Source organism: Morone saxatilis, unplaced genomic scaffold, assembly GCF_004916995.1.
Source record: "Morone saxatilis isolate NCDOM2014 unplaced genomic scaffold, NCSU_SB_2.0 Contig5, whole genome shotgun sequence".
In the NCBI taxonomy this organism is placed as follows: domain Eukaryota; kingdom Metazoa; phylum Chordata; class Actinopteri; family Moronidae; genus Morone; species Morone saxatilis.
This window is the reverse complement of record NW_023340095.1, coordinates 17,926,021-17,944,000: the sequence shown is the minus strand read 5'-3', so window position 1 is coordinate 17,944,000 and position 17,980 is coordinate 17,926,021.

The following is a 17,980-nucleotide window of genomic DNA, read 5'->3' as shown; positions in this document are numbered from 1 at the left end:
AGCTTTTTATCTACAGAGGGAGCAGGTCCTATTCCACAGAGGGCGCCATGTTGATCTGCCATGTTCCTAGAAGTAGCCCAGTGCGGACAAACGACACACTGGCTCTAGATAGGGCCATCTTCCTTTGTAAACAATGTAACATTCACCGTAGTAACATATCGTGCGCGTTTCGTTTTGCCTTCCTGCAGTTCAGTTGGACTGTTTTTCCCGTATTGTGAGGAAGGTGCCATCTCCTGTCTGCCCTAATCCATGTGAATGCAGCATAAATCCTACACACTGGTCCTTTAAGTTAGCTGTGGTCTCTCCACATATCTTTTTTCTGTCCAGTTTCGTTATGACGTCTCCAGTCTTCTCTCCTCCTCCCTGTAGCTGACACTCAGACCTACAGGTGACCAGCTTCACGGTAGCTAACGTTTTTTAAGTCCACTTCTTTCTCTGACTGTTAGTTGATTTGGACCTCCAGTTTCAGTAGTTAATGGCATCTATCTAAAGGTTGCTACTATTAGCCATCATAAGTTACTGGTCATACCAGACAGAAAAAAGGGTTTACTGCCAAACCTATGAGTATTTAGAACTGAATAAGAGTGCATTGTATTGTTTATATATTTACATTTTCATGTGTGAAAGGAAAATGTGATTCTTCCTTCCTTACCTTCCCTTTTTAAGGTTTTGTGCTGTAAATGTATCTGCATGCTTCAAAAAACAAAACACTGTTGTCACAACAGACACCATGCAAACATGAATAAGTGATGGCTGAATGAGGTTCTGGTTTTAATTTCTGTCAGTGTTGATCTTGGAGACGCTGTCCAGGCCATATGAAGACAGAGTGTCACTTCATAACGTCGATAGATGGGATTAGTATCAGCACTTAACAAATGAAGAACATCCTTCATACTAATCTTCCAGGCTGTCAGACATGAGTGAGCCAAGGGAGACTCCTGCTCCCTCACTCCAGATCAGCTTACTACTAATGACACACCCACTCTAGCTTTCCAACCCACCATAATGAACACAACAATAACAGCATGACTGGCCAGACATGCATTAATACTGAGTATGTATCTAATATGTTGGTCTATTTAGGATACATTTGTTATGACAGTGAATAGAGGACCTTTATCTCTAAGCTTGGTAGACAAAAAATACTTTAGAAGGGAAGACGGAGGGACACAAACAACTACTTTAACTTTTATAAGAAAGTCATTCACATGGTTTTTTTAACTTTCAGTAACTAATTACAAGCATTTAGCTGCAGAGCAAATCAATCACAGCGTATCATGAGTCATCCCACAAATTCATGCAAAATCATTCACAGCAAAATGATGAAGTGGCAAGCATTTAACACTCCTCCTTTTGCCACTTTAGGCTAATAGTGCTCTCCTTCTGTCCTTCTCTTCACAGTCTGTCTTATGACCTTCAATAACTTGCTGCCTTCCACTACTACACTAGGTTTTGTGTTTGAATTTGTCCTTTGTGTGTGTTGTTCCGGTTGGTTGATTGGAGCTTTCTTCTCACATCTCCAGCGTGTCTGTCTGTCTTAATTTTGCCTGCTTATACTAAGGGGGCGACAGAAAAGAAGCCTATTTCCACGCTAACTGATTAAATTCGGGGCTGCTTTTGTGTTGATGGTGAGGAAAACACTATGTTAGATAAGTGCTGTAATTTAGTGTGCTTAAAAACAACTGATGTACAATAAAATGGTGCTGCTGTGGAGAGTTTTCTCACTGTGAGTGTCAATCGCTATCACTCAGAGGACCCTGATTGTGTTTTGTCTGGCTCAACTGACTATTTATTGGAACGGTCACACATCGGAAAGAAGATGCCCCAAAATCTGGATGTTTGTTGCCTCAACCACATCCATAACCTTTTTCAATCGAGACAAACAGGGCAATGACTGCAACACATAAAATCTGTCACGATGATGTAGCTGCTGAAAAGCCACAGAAAGGAGTGTCATAGACTGTTTTCCACTGTAATTACTGAAATTGTAGCTGGCGGCTTGGATGCACTTACAATGCGTCTTGGCCTGTCACTCTCGCCCATTACCCCAGAATGAACCGGAAACACTTGCATGAGTGACACTGTGTCAGCAGCTGTTCCAACAGCTGTCTTCAGATGTTCTCCCAGTAACAGAGGAAAAACTGTTTGTGGGCGTTCTCCTCAGGACTGTTTGTTTCCCTGCCTACCCTGTCAAGATGTCTTTTCTTTTTTGTGTGAGTCTTAATACTTGGGTTTCTAAACTAGTTAAAAGATTAGGCTTCAGTGAAGTGATTTTAGCTCTGTGTGAAAAATTGCAGCCTGTTTTGTTTGAATGGGACCTCTTCATTGACACAGCGGGTGTGCCAACACAAGCTCCACAGAAAAGAAAAATCCACAGGGTTGTCCAGAAAAAAAGTTGAACTTGGCTCAACTACATTGGCAGGTCAGTTGCAAGCTCACAATCCTGGTGTATTACTTTGTAATGGTTATTACTTGAACAGCATATTTCCTTTTACCTTGTGGTCATTGTGACAAAAGATAAAATAATTGCAACCATGATCACCTACAGGGTGGACCAGTGAAATTCACCCAACAGTATTCAAGGCAACACAAATCAATTCTATCAAATCAATTGAGCCCAGGATCTCAGAATGAAGATTTTTGGGAGACATTTTTGTCTTTATTGAATGTATAATAGGAGAGAGACAGACTAAATAAGATTACATAATTTTTAAAGACCTTTTTTAATTAAATTTGTAAAAAAGTGTTTGTGTTTTGTGGTCTAAACATAAACATTATTCTGTAGGCAGGTTGTGGTGGAGTAGGTCTCTATATCTTAAGCTGGGGGTGGTTGGAACGAAATAGTATATAGTTGCACTATAATGACATTAAATCCTACATAAATATTGGCAATACCAATGATTGCACTCAATATTAGAGACTACAATCAGACCCTGAGTCTCCTGGAAAAGAGGTCAAAGGGGTTAAATGTCCCCCTGGGAATTTATATAACTGAAAACTGACATCATGTCATGTGTTTATTGGTAGATTTGACAGTCCAACCCATAGCTGTGTGGGCCTGCTGGTTTGTCACTGTTTTTCTGTAATGTTTTTCTGCTGTTCCCTCCCAATGGGAGTACATGTGACCACAACCCACTGCGAGACAACAAAGCCTGCCAGTCTGTCTGTAGAGACGTAACCTGTCTGAATAAGAGGCAGTTAGTAGAGATTTATTTTTCAGCCTTTTTATGTCATTGTGCAAAATCTAATGCTAGAACAACTAACCAATGGCAAAAGTGGAAAGGATAGAGATCTGAAAATTTTATGTGATGTGTTTGCTCTCTGTATGATTTCCATATTTTAGCTAAATAATTCACAGTCTTCATGTTTATCCTTCTTGCAGTATGCAAAGGGTCAGAGTGGATTCAATTGGGAATAAGAGGAGAGTATTTCGACATGAGAGCCAGGCAAGGGAGAGCCAGGCAAAGGATAGCCAGGAAAGGGACAGCCAGGCAAGTGAGAGCCCCTGGGCCTAAAAATGAAATTAATTAAGACGTATGAAAATCGTATGAAAACCGCATGTCCTTTCAACATCAAGTGCTCATACTGCAGCATCGAAAAACACTGCCATGACAGAGGCAGAGAACGAGGGAAAGCTACACAGAGACTAAAAGAGCAACTGTAGCACTCCTGCCTACGCCTCTGTCAGACAATTTAAGTGCAGATCTAGCCCGCCTCTACCACCTGCGGTAGGGCCTCTGATACAATGGAGCTTAAAACAATGAATAAATCATTTCTGCTGTACTTGAAAGCACCCCTTTTGTCCTTCAAACCATCGAAACACTTGCTGTTATAGCTGTTTAATGTGAGAGAGCCGAAGGAAGAGAGACCAAGTAGAAGGTAAAAGTTATTAGAGAATGTAGATTTAGTCTATTTTTACCCCATTTGGACCAAATTGGGCTTCAAATGACAGGTAATTGGGCATATCTGAGTAGCATTTCAGAAGCCAGACCTTGTTCTGTCTGTGGCTAAGGGTCGTGGATTTTCTGTTGCTTTCAGCCTGCAGCAGGTGAGCTCCTGCATCTTCTATGGGACATTTCTACACCATTAGATAGGACATGAATGATGGAATTGTCTATGTATGAAAGCTTTAGACATACGGACTCAGACCTATGTATAAGCACATGATATGAGACTTTGTGTCTCTCAAAAGACATGGAGGCAGTTAGAGGCAAGGAGACAGAGTCCAACCCTCTATGCCCTACGTAATAGTCTGTAATTGTTTTACAGGCTGAGTGCTGACGTCCTGCGGGCTTCTTCGGGAATGAGATGGATTTTATTTCCATTTTCAGTTCTATGTGGATGAGTCCTGGTCTGCACTACTAATAAGCAGATCCGCCACACTTTAAGGACTGGCTTAATTACTGATTCTTGGCTGACCTTGCTGTCTGAACTTTGCTTTAGAGCATCAATTGTGGCTCGTCAATTTCTATGTTAATGAACACTAGAGGCGATGGGGAGGGACAGGGAGGGGACAATTGTTTTCAGACAAAGTTGATGTTCCGAGGAGGAGATACGTGATTAAAAGACTATTAAGTAACCTTGTGTTAAAAGAGAGAGAACTAAAAGACAAACGATAACAAATGTTCTTCAAATGCTTTACTTTTACAATTCCTTTGCACAATTTCGAATCCGTCCTGAGTCACAAAAGTAGTGCTGTTTTTACTACGTGTATTGTGAACTGTCATATAGTATTGCAAATCTCTACAGTGTCTCAAATAGAGGACAAACACCAACTTTGAGAAGAACATACTGATAAGTTACAGACTTTTAGACATATAGAGACTTAAATCTTTAGTCCAAATAATCCCTACTGTTCCTTTGCTTCCCCACTTATTTTACATTTCTTAACTGTCTTACTTACCCTCTTTAAAATGCCATCTTAAAAGAGGTGGTCAAAGTGCACCCTGGGGTCCCATTTTTCATATTTTACTTTAATAATTGCTCAAATATGGCCATTTGGCCTATTTCTGCATGGATAAAGTCCTGGCTTTTCATTGGTGTTATATATAGTTCAATCCAACTACCAAAAAATAGTCGATGCATTAGTTTTTGCCTACATGACAACCTATACCTTGAGAGGTAATAATGCACAGTGTACAAGATCACATCTGATCTTGTACTCTTGTACAAGTCTGTCTCTGCAAACTAAATAAGCACAATGTCTTAAGTAAGCCATACATTATGTTGAGCTGAATTTTTCACCACACACTCAAAGTCACACAGTTGCTCTGATGTTACAAGGGTCTGTAGATGATGCAGTAAATATGGCCCTCCACATGGTCCTCCACTTCATCCTCCAGCACATGGAGGATGAACACCATCATCCTGGCTCTGCTGAAGAAAAAGCTCTTCAAGAATGTGCCTGACTCCACCTGCAGCCATCAGCACCAGTTCCTTTCAAGCCAGCTAACCCGTAACCCTACAAACTCTACAGACTCAGTCTGGTGACCTGGTGTGGAGCTGTTGAGTTTAATGCTCTAACAGTGGAGATGGTCGGCTCCGGTGCATTATCATTATCAAGTACCTGAAGTGGGAGCTAAACATCAACTCCATCCTGAAGAAAGCCCAGCAGAGGCTATGCTTCCTGCGGCAGATGAAGAAGTTCAACCTTCCAAAGACTATTAGGGTGCACGTCTACACTCATTGAGTTCATCCTCACCTCCTCCATTACCATCTGGTACACTGCTGCCACTGCCAAGGACAAGAGTCAACTGCAGCATATCATTCGCTCTGCTGAGAAGGTGATTGGCTGCAATCTGCCACCCTTCCAGGACCTGTATACCTCCAGTACCCTGAAGTGAGCAGGAGAGATTGTGGCCAACCCCTTTCACCCTGGGCCCAAACTTTTTGAGACACTCCCTTCCATCAGGAGGCAGGGAGCAAAACCTCACACCACAAGAACAGTTTCCTCCTGACTGCATCTGGCTCAATGAGTTTCTTGTCTCCCGGAGGTAGACAGAAAGGGTGCGGCTCCTGCCTCATCAACAAGGCCTCGGATGCTTATTCTGCATTCATGTTTTATCATCATAATTGTGAGTAGCCTTCAAAACCCTCAAGTCGGCCTCTTAGTTTAATTCCAAGTAAGAGATATCAGGATATATGAAATATATGAAATCCAATAATTAACGCTACAATTCAGACAATTTTACAAGAGCTTCACAGGCTTAGTTTTCTACTATTTTTTACTTGTTAAAAAACTGCTGCAAATACAGTATGTAGATACAACAAATTAGCTAATTTAGGTTTGTTTAAATGACGAGACTACAGTGGGGAATAATGTGTGAACACTCCCAAGTCAGAATAATGTGAAGTTTTACTGTTCTTTCCATTCTGCATTCATGCAATATTCATTCAATATTGCATGAATGCAGTATTGGATACTTTGGTCAACCTGTAAAACAATCATATTTAAGGGGTGAAACCAAAATTTAGCAAAGGTTTAGGATTTCATATCTTGAACTGAACCTCATTTTAATTTGAACTATTTTCTTTATTTGTCGCTTTTTCGGGGTTGGCTGTTATCTGAACCATCCGTTTGATTTGTGCTTTTGAAAAGAAGGCTTATGGATGAATAGACACCAGTATATATAACCATGTTTTAAATTTTATTTTTTAAACCCCACCGTGCATACATGAAAAGCATGTGGATAGAGAACATGTGAAGTTCAACACTGCTGTACCTGTGGGATTCCTCAGCACCACCTCTCTCTTTATCTTTTTATTCCCTGCGTTTCTGTATTCCTCTCTTCCTCTTTCTATCGTTCCCTGTATTCCTTTGGATGGAAAATGCTGATCCTGCTCCAGTCGTCTGATTAAAAGGAAAAGCCTCAACTGGGAATCGTCAGGAACGCTCCCATGACGGCTCTGGATGCAGGCTCTTGATTGGCTGCTTGATGTATAATTAAGGTTAGATGGGAGACTAATGAGACTGGCTAATGATGTTGACAAGTGTCTCAGGGATGATGAAACACACTCACTCTATACCTCAGATTCATTTAGATGGACAACGATTTGATACCAGGTCTTTGTCAAGGTCTAACTCTGACACCAAACCATCTAAACCAAGCATAACAAATGACAATGTGAAGACAATGTGACACTTTGAAAGGGGTCGCTCGTAGTAATGAACCTATAGAGAATCACCTGAATGTGCAGCTCTGCTCAGCTTTATGGTGCTTTAAAAGCAAGTTTCAGCTTATTGTTTGTCTGCATAGTCGCAACTTTACTATTTTGGTTGACTCTCACTGTTCTCATAGCGTCATTTTTGATTGCAGTTTCTTTCATTCTGATGATAGCAGATGGATTGAGAGTGGGTAAAGGATGATGTTTCTCCCCATTAAAAGAGAGGTTGTCCGCATTTACGCACAAGGCACAGTGGCATACATTCACTGATTATTTAAATCTCTGACATGCTGACGGGATGGTCAGGATCTAATGTTAATTAATGTTCTGTGTTCCTCTGCATCCAAATAGTCACACACACAGTCCAGGTTCATACAGAGAAACAGTTTGGAGTCAAGCAGCAGTCCTCCTGATAAATCCTCTGTTTCCTCTGTAGAGTTTCTGAAAACTGGCCATCAGTTTGCAAAATCACTCAGTTTAGAAAAATGGCCAGAAAGTCAGCCTGTATGCCTCGCTCACCATTGATGCCCAATAAGTTTGCCAGCTAAGTTTTTAATAAGAATTGTTGTTTTTGTTACCTTACAGTGAGGCGTTTATCAAAAAAAGGTTTGTGTTTTTGAACCGCCATGTTTCTTTAGAGGGAGGGCACGTATGTATAGAAGGAGTTCACCATGTTGAACCACCATGTTTCTACAGTAGCCCAGAATGGAAAAAGCAACATTTTTGCAGCCACCATAGTTTCTCCTACACATTATTCACATATCGTTAGATACCACTTAATCCCTACACACTTGTCCTTTAAAAAGAAATTTAAAAAAAAATGTTTAAATTGAATTGAATTGCACAGCTTAACTGCTTATTGGAAACCTTTTTTAAAAATCTGGTTTGATGTCATTTTGCTGCCTTTTTCATTAGTGCCTTGTATCTATGTCTGATGTGCGCTGCGTCTAAGTGTCTCAGCATTCCCACCACAGGCGCTTGCAATTGCGTCTTCATAGCAGAGTTTTCAGAATGCTATTCACCGAGCTCTTTCCTCCTCTCTTCCTAACTGTTTTGAAGAGATTCTGCTTTCACTATTTTCTCGTTCTTCTGATAATTTCTGTGGGTTGGAGATGGTTTGTTGGTGAGCTGCTGAGGGAGAAAATCTAGTTCCCTGTTGAAAAATTTAGCAGTACTCAGCATGCTGAGAGAAGCTAAGTTGTACAATGCTATGAATGTTACTTTATATGTAGCTTCTCAGCACAAAGTACAATGGCAAGGGAGTGAAAAAGCTCAGACTAATACAATAATTATTCCTGCAAGGTCCTATTACAAAAACAAATTTTATTCGTAAAAAAACATAGGGTGAGTCACTGACGTCAATAAGGAAAATGTTATTTTATGTTCAAGTATATTGGACTTCCTAAGCAGGAGGGAAAAAATGTTATTAAAACATCAAACATGTAGGCTGTATTAAGACTCTGTGTCATAACTACATCTCACCACAGTGCCACAGTAGCAGTTAGTTAGTGTGTTTAGACAGTGAACATCCAGCAGTGGGTGGTTCATTCTTGTCAAAGCCCAGACAGACAAGTTGTTCCGAATCTACCACCCCTGTGCATCCTACTCAGCAACTTCCCCTTAACCCTCTCCTCTTATGTTCTGGATTTTAAAATGAGACTCCACATTTTAGTACTCTCTGATGGACCAGCTCTCATCGGGTGAAATGTGCTTGTGTCCAACTGGAAGGTCATTGCACTGTGATACAAAAAGATGCCACTCTGATCAGGATAGCTGTCTGCCAGTTACCAAGGGAGGTGATCACAACATCAAGGAAAGGCCAAAACAATTAAATGAAAAAACAGAAAACAAGAAAAATGTCTCCAAATATCCCAGAGACATCATGTTTATTGTATGGGTTAGAATTTTGTTTTTAAGGTCCCATGTGTACATGTTGGCAGTATCAGTATCAATTATTGATCGTACAAATTAGGCATAAAGGTAAGGTTTCGAAAAATGATGAATCAATATTTTGTAAAGTAAACCTCTGAGGGACTAATGACAATAAAATGACTCTCATTATGATGCTTTGTTTTTTTCAATTGTATGCTCTGACTGTCAGTGGTTTTTGGCTGGCGCAGATGTGCATACCAGATGAACAGGGGAAATGGCATCATCTCTACAATTACAGGAAGGTCATGACCTGCTGTCACAGCAACCGCTTGGCATCCCTTTGGAAACTGCTTGGCACCAGCAACCTGCAGATTTCATAAACCTGCAATTAGGCAATGGGCATGTATCAGTCAGCACACTCTGTGAAACATCTGCTTGTCGGTGTGTGTGTGTGTGTGTGTGTGTTTGTCCATGCATGTGTATCACAGTAAGAGAGATTATAGGGGAGGCAGACAAATGGCAGACGGAAAAGAAACGTGTTGATTGAGAGACTGAGAATAATTTTGTTGTGCTGAGATGTAAAATTATTAGCCCTGTCCTATTTGACAACAATTAGTGCAAAACTGAAAAATGCCCAGTTTCTTTTGCTTTGTATTTAATCTGCACTGCCTAGTTTGACAATGTGATCTGAGTTTTAGCGGTGCGCTCATTTCTCATTTCTCCATTGAGTTAATGGTATCCTTTTTTTTATTGCAGCCAATGGATCTGCCCCTGCTGACCTTTATATAGAAAAAGATACTTCTGCGTTTGCTTCACTTTACAGACCTGGAAGCTCTGTCCATTATATAGACTGTCAATGGTCTGTGCATGTGCCCAGAAATAACCAGGGCATGATCCCTCACTGGCTTCCCATCTGACAACATTTAAAGTGTAACTACACCCCTCAGTTCTGCTAACTTCCTCTCTAGAAAATTTTAAGTATGCAGTAGAGGACTGCAATGAACAACCATTGTAGGCGGCGTGGGCTCAACTGAGACTAGAGGGAATGGGTGTAGCAGGAACAGCTAGTTTGGAGCCGGAGTCGGAGCTAACCAGCATGGGTGACTGAGCAGCTTCTGTCAGTCTACTGGAGCTTTTGAAGTCACTAGTGACTCATTGATGGTCTATGATGGTAAAAGTTTCACTTCAGAGGCTAACTTTATGGTCTGTGTGTCTGTGGGGAGAGTGTCAGTGTTTGGGATCTTGTGGGGTGGTGCTTCTACAGCCGTCAAAAGCAGAAGTACGAACTGCGACAAAAAATAGCACGAATGTCGATGTCTGGATCAGTATACATTTGCAAATGAGCGCAGCGGTTTCATGGACTCCCACTCAAAGTGGAGGCTGGAGGAGATGGGCTAACACCAGCATTAACATCAGCATTGATGTGTTTCAGCATGGTAAAATCCTATAATTTGTTTAACAGTTTAAAAAACATGTTTAAGTGTGCAGTACCTCTTCAAAGCTGTTTGAATTGATAATGACATGAAAATGTATAATGAGACATACTCACACACATTATCACTCTAGTCTGCAGATGCCCTCAGCAGAGAGTTTTAGTGTCTTTCAACTTATGTTTTGGCACCTTCTCACCTGTATAGCACCGTATCCAGATACTGCAGGCAGCTGTTTTCAGCCAAAAAGCTTTATAAACCAACGCTACACTACCTGTACACAGGCTGCTTGAAGGGCAGGGGGGAAAAAATGAAAAAGGGCACCAGCTATGCAGAAATTAGTGATGCATTAATGGCAAAACAGCTTGGTTAGGGTAAGCACCCTAAAGGCCATGTTTTGTCCACTGGAGGGGCACCCCATGAAACTTTATCATGTTTTGTTGACAAGAAAGGCACCTAAGTAGACACTTTACTGCATATTGCCCACTGGAAGGGAACCATAGAAGGCACCTAATCAAGCCTGCTGATTAAGCTGGTGAACAAAGCAGAGCATTAGGCAGCTAAAGAGAAAGGTATTTCCCTCAGGAGTTAGTGGCGATCAAAAGAGGAGAGTGAATAACTTATGTCATATCAATCATCTGTTGGCTGGAAAGAAGTAGAAGTCCAAATGAGAGTAATGTTGCTGTGTGTCCGCAGTATGAATAAATGGGAAACTGCTAACATGTTCACCATGACAATTTTATATGGTGATGTCAGTGTGTTTACAAAAATGCAATTAATACTTCTTCAAGTTCTAACTGTAATGGCATGTACATCGTGTTCAGTGGTGGATTAGAGTGTACTGAATCACACCCATTGTGGTGTGAAAAAGAGTCTTTATCCAGTTAGATCGAAACTTCAAACAACATTCGAGAAGAAAGAGTAACGATCAATTAATCAGTGTTTCACAAGTTATGGTTACATCTGTTCTAGTGCAGCCTCTTTCTCAATGAGAATTCACATTATTTTTCTTATTTTCAATTTGAACCAAGCAATTATTTGTTTCTTTTTCTGATTGCATTCTAATGTAAAGTCTATTTCTGCCTGTGTGGGAAAGTGGGACATGATGCTAATTCAAATATTGCTCTTTAAAGCAAAGTTGGTCCCTTTTTGAAATTGTTGCAAGCTCTTTTATGGAGCTGTTACTGCACTGTCAAATAAGCTGCTGTGGAGAACCATTCGGTAGAAGAAAACTGGACAATGCAACAGCAGGAAAAATAAGAAGTGTGGGTGTATGATGTGATGGTCCTATGATCTCTCAGCAGTTTCTATGGCATCACTCATGCACCATTTATATGCTGAATATTTAGCAGGCAGCAATATCTGAGTGAATGAGTGAATGAGTGAATGTGTGAGTGAGTGAGTAAGTGAGTGAGTGAGCGAGTGGGTGAGATGTTTTAAGGAGAATGAAGAGGAGGATTTATGTCATATCAGTCAAGCTCTATATTTTCTGCATGACGGATAACGGTCAGGTACCTACTCATACTCTGAAAGGAAAAACTGTGGAGGCAGATACGTCTGTGACGAGTTTCCTGGGCCCTGAGCAAGTGTGGTTATACAAGACAGCCCTCTTCTTTCCCATCTAGTTTACAGACACCACAGATCCTGATGGGATTTGATAAAGACAGGTGTTTGTCCTCATATTGACACACAAACACACAGGTGCATTTGGAGTGCACTTGCACTGTATGTTCTTGAGCTTTTAGACTCATGAAAAGATGTATTCCTTTTATATACTTTATAGCCTTCTTCAACATCATTGCCACCATTGCTGTTGTCTGAGTGTAATTTAAATATGATGAATAATGTTAATCCCTATAATTGAGATGACTACCATTTGAAAAGGGTTGATATGTTCTTAAGTGATTGACATCCAAAATGAATATTCTCTCTGTCAGCTTCCATTTTCGTTTTATTTGAAGAAAATATCAGTTTACTGGCTTGACTCTGCTACAACTGGGCAGCTTTACTGCAGCATATTTACATATCATAATTGATGCAACAATACAAGACAATATATTTAACAAAATTCCATCAGAAAGTTAGAGAAAGTAAAAAATCCTCAAAAGTCAAAATCAAAAGGCTACACTGGGGTGTGTGGGTGGAGCAGCTGTCTTACATGCTATGACTTTCATTAGTCGTTCTTCCAACAAATACAAATCTGAGGTACTTGTACATTATTTAAGTACTATATTTCCTTTTTATGCTACTTTATACTTCTACTGCATACAGTCCCCATGAGACATTGTACTTTTCACTCCACTACAATGTTTTGACAGTTATATAAAGGTCCAATATGTAAGAATTGAGACTACTCCACCTGTCGAATTCATACTCCAAAATAATAGGGGGCACTATATCATATTTATTATAACTGCTGTTCACTGCTTTTAGTAATTAGCTCAGTTAGCTGTGCAGCTAACTTAGCGGTCCTACCACAGGAGCTTTGGATCACCGGGAGGAGGAGGTTTTCAGGCCCAGGGTGAGGGGAACACAGCGGGGAATGCAACTAGGCATCAGAACCAGAGGTGGGCAAATGGGCAATAGTACCGCGCTCAGCAGCCTTCTAGTGACCACAGCCAGACCAGGACAGACAGAGGCCTGTTTGATGACAGGGAATGCAGTATTTGTAGTACCTCTGACCAGGACTCTGACTCTAGGGACGACAAAGACACAAAGTGGTATTATGAGACAGGAGAGGCCGAAGCCAACTGATTGGCGTGCAAACACTGAATTTTCCCTACGAGGGGAGTTTTATTCTTAAATCTCTTTAATTTATTCACCTTTAAAAAATGTTGATTTTACATTTTTAACATGTATCAGTAATAATGATTTAGTGATATAATTTAAATAAAAATAATTCTAATAATAATTAAAAATATCACTCACAGGACACATTTTCTTGCTCTGATTACTTTAATTTTTGATACTTTAAGAACATTTCGCTCTGTAGTTTTACTGAAAAAACATTTTCAACAGAGGACTTTTACTTGTAACTGAGTATTTTTGCAGAGTGGTAGTACAACTTTTACTTAAGAAAACAATCTCAATACATTCTACACTACTAGGGATGGCTCTGACGTGATCATAGTTTTTGGTGCAACTTTTGTTTATGTAAAAACAATATTACATCTGCCCATAGCTGTTTGAAAGCTGGCACAGGTGAATGGAATTTTGTTTGTGGGGCTCGCAGCATTGTTAAAAAAATCCTACAGAAAGAGATGTTCTCTTTCCAGAATCATTGTCCCTCCAGCTAACCCACAGAACATGCTGTGGACAGTTTTTATTATTTTATTATTACTTCCTACTAAAGAAACAGCAGGCATGAAAAGAGAGTTTCTTGTTTGTTGTTCTGTATATTTTCTTATGATAGGTGATTCTGTTGTAGCACATCATGTAGAGACTAATAATTATATAAAGTACAAACTACAAAGCACTTTACATACAATTTAAAAAAAGACAACAGTCAGCAGTTAATAACATATAAAATACAATGAAATATAATACAACAAACAGTAAAATCAATAAAAAGCAAGTCTAAAATACGTTTTTAAAATTGCCCGTAAAAAAAACAGTGCCTGATCTCCTATGGCAGGTCATTCCACAAGTGATGGGCCTAAATGGTAAAGGCCCGATCAGCTTCAGTTTTAAGAGAATGGAGTTTAGAAGAGGGGAAAATTACTTGGCCATCAACATGTAGAAGACAACTGTCTCATTTACCCATAGAAGCACGAAAAATGGAGTGAAAAGACACTGGATGTTTTTGGAGAAGATGTTAATAATTTACTGTTTGAAATGCTTTGCAAAAATCAATAAATATGGCTCCAGTAACATGGCCTTTGAGTCTTATAACTGAGATTGATTCTGGAGTGGTGAATTTCAAGTACTGACAAATAAAATAGAGGTTTTGAAACTGACTTATTACTCTCTACAATAAAAACTGTACCACTCAGCTTAGTTTGTGTTGGGCCCTGATATTAGTCCCTCAAATTTTCTTTTACTGTAGAGCAATTTTTATCCAACAAGTTATCAAACAGAATGTACACACACACACACACACACACATAGACATACACACACAGTAGTGAGAAAGAGGGAGACAGAGAGTATTAAGCAAATATCAAGTCACTCCAGTATTCACCCTTACTCCTGTGCGTGTGTGTTTGTGAGACATTAGTAGGATGTATGTGCTCATGATGGCTCATACTAAGCTACAAGTGGAGATGAATACAAGAACTGAATCATTCACTATTGTTCTTGTACCTGCTCACCCACACAGGTGTTCTATTATAATCTGGCAGAGCCAACCCCTGCCCAGGTTAAAAGTGGCAAAGCTATGCTGGGAATCATGTGATGTCACTGGACTTAGTGTATGAAGGCCGCTTCGGGGCTCCAATTTCTGCTCTGGGGATCGTGGTCCGACTGATCTCATACTAAATCACAGCAGCTGCACCACTGCAGTTTTATACTTAGACACATAACAGAACCCAGTCAAGAATACTCCCGCGTTTTAGATTTTATTTTCATGTATTATTAATCTTAGTTTTGAATAGCTGCCACACTGACTGAATTAAAAGTTTGTTTTTATTACATAAATAAATATGTGATAGTCCTAACCATCATGAGCTGAGATTAGTCCCATCTTTAAGAGGGCAGTAGTCGGCTCTGCAGATTTTGATTGGGGCTGGCAGGTAACCTAGTAGGTTCCTATAACTTCAAGGCTCCATCCATCATAAACACAGACCTGCTCATGTAATGGACGTCCTGCAGCATTATAATATTCCCACTACAGCAGTAAAAATGCTCCAAATGTTGCTTCAAATGAACGTTGTTGTTCCTGTGTGTCCTTTAGAAAAGTGGCCAGATTTTGTCTCGTTTAAAGGACCCAGGACAATTGGATAAACACAAGCAGCTTTTGCCAGGATCATTTGATCGCTTGCTCACTGCAATGATTCAGAGATTCAACTAGCTTCATTTCCATATTGCTCATGATGTCGGTCACCTCTGTGCTTTGCTTTATGCCACAACTACAAATCCTCTCAAATGTTTAGGACTCCATCCTGTCCTGCACTGAATCATTTGATCTGGACATTTAACATGAATGAGATTCTTAATTCAGACTTTATTTCAAGCTCCCCATCATATAAGGCAGGGACATCTAACTGTCTTGGGGGGTTTCAGCCTATCCCCTCTCTCTTTTTTCTGTTACTAATTCTCTCTCCCTTTTCATCTCCCTTCATTGTGATCTCTTCTCTCTCTCTTTCTCTCCATTTCTCAGCCCCTATACCCCCCCTTCTCCCTCCTCCAACAAATGAGGATTTTTGCACATCCCGTTCTGTTGAGCGTTGAGTTGAGTTATAGGTGTCTGCTGGAATTTCTTTTCCCCTCATCCATTTCACTGTTTAATCGATGAAAATGGCAGAGTGCAGGTGCAATCGCGGCGCGTGTTAGAGGAGCCGGCAGGGGACGGTGTGTGGTGCACTAGGACCGGGGAGAGATCCTTCTCGTCGTGTGCATTGCAACTACAGAGCGGAGCTGTGGAGGAAATCCCCCATCGGATCTGGCCATTATATCCATACATTTCTTTTTCCCATCTCCACCGCGGCGCTGCTGAGTGGGGATCGCACCAAACAGTGCGTTTGGGATGGTGAAGCACCCAGGAGAGGATTAGTGATTGAGCACGATTTGCGTAAAAGTCAGCTGTGAGATTTTGGGAGGGGGTATGATCATTTGGCAGCTTCGCCCCCACTCGTTTTGATTCAATTTTTTTCATTGGTTGTAGTAGTATTTTTTTTTTTCCATTTCTACCCATCATCCGTTTTATTTCAAGCGCGCAAAGTCACATCTGCGTAGGAGAGCGCTTGGCGCACTTCTTCCCCAAAGGACAGAGACAAGATCTCCATTATTCTGTTTGGATTTAAACCGGACGATTGGCTGAATGGGTGACCTCGCTGAAACACAGACTATCACTGGCTTGCACCCATTTTATGGAAACGTGTTTTCTCTATTGACCTGGAGTTGTGATGTCCAAAGCCTTCCCCACTGACTGACAAACGGCGTCGAACCATTTTGGAATCGAGTTGAAGGTAGGCCAGTTTCCCCCTTGGCTTGCTGACATAACACGGTTTTTGGGAGCATCTGATAAAGTTCGAAGACCCCAATTTAACTGCTTCTTCGATAATTGCGGCAATGAATTGATCGCCAGTGACTCTGGGTTTCGTTCGGGCAGTTGCAGCAGTTATTCTCGAGAAAGAAAAAACCCACGCTGGTGGAAATGCGATATGCATCAATTTAAAAAGGCTGTGAGCCAGTCAAACGCTTAAAAGGGGAGAAGTTCAGCACCTGTCACTGCTGAGGCAGTGAGATGAAGTTGAATATAGATTATTATTATAACCTACACCCAGGAGAGCAATAGATAAATAATTAAACTAATTGTATGTGCCGCAGTGTGAGACGGAATCTTATTCTCCCTCTCTCTCCATTTTCTTGGACTGAGTGCCCCTGTTTTGTATATTTGGCTCACGATATGTTTGCTCATGAGCTCAATCATGGAGATGCCGGAGAAGCCCTCTGCAGTGCAGTCTCTCACACACACACACCGGCCCGCCGGGCTCACTGGAGCTCACTAAGGAGAGGATTTAGATAAAGGTGTAAACGAAGCGGCAGCTTTCCCCGAAGGTAGTCTACCAGTAAGCCTTATTATATGAACAATCCCGTCTTTATACGGGGGATATAGTATATAGTCTGGTGTGCTGAGGTGATTTAACAATAAAATAGACAGAAATAAGTTTTTTTTTTTTAATGGTTGCACCACAAATAGAACTTGTCATGCGCTCTCTCTCTCTCTCTCTCTCTCTCTCTCTCTCTTTCCGTGTGTGTGTGTGTGTGTGTTTCCGTGTGTCTCACGTGCACGCACACTTAAACCCCCCCCCGCCCACACACACACACACACTCACTCACTCACTCACAAGGCTTGATTGCTGTTGCAGAGTCTAAATTTGAGACACAGACAACACACGTTGGCATTTTTCTTATTGCCCCCACAAATGCTCATCCGTATTATTACGCTCATTTAACTGTACCTGAACGCTCCATCAGCGTGCCGAATAACAGTCTTGGGTTTCTTTGCCATTTCGACCTACTGTACGAGTTCCCCACGGGGACAAGCAGCGCGGTCCCTTGGGTGGAACCGCGCTGAATACCGACGCATGACGCAGGAATCTGAGTGATGATTAATGATGATCCTGTATCTGGAGGTGCGCCTGGATCTCAAACGCCGGACCACTTACTTCAGGAATTGTAAACCTTATTTATTGTTGGGTTTTTTATGTTATGTTTGGTTGACCAGGTTACAAGTCGTTTTGAAGAGGGATTGTTGGTGGTCTGTCGGTCAGTGGCTCGTCTTGAACATGTGCTGTAGCCTAAGTGCGCGCATGCTTGTGTCAAGTTAGGCACTCTCTCTCTCTCTCGCTCTC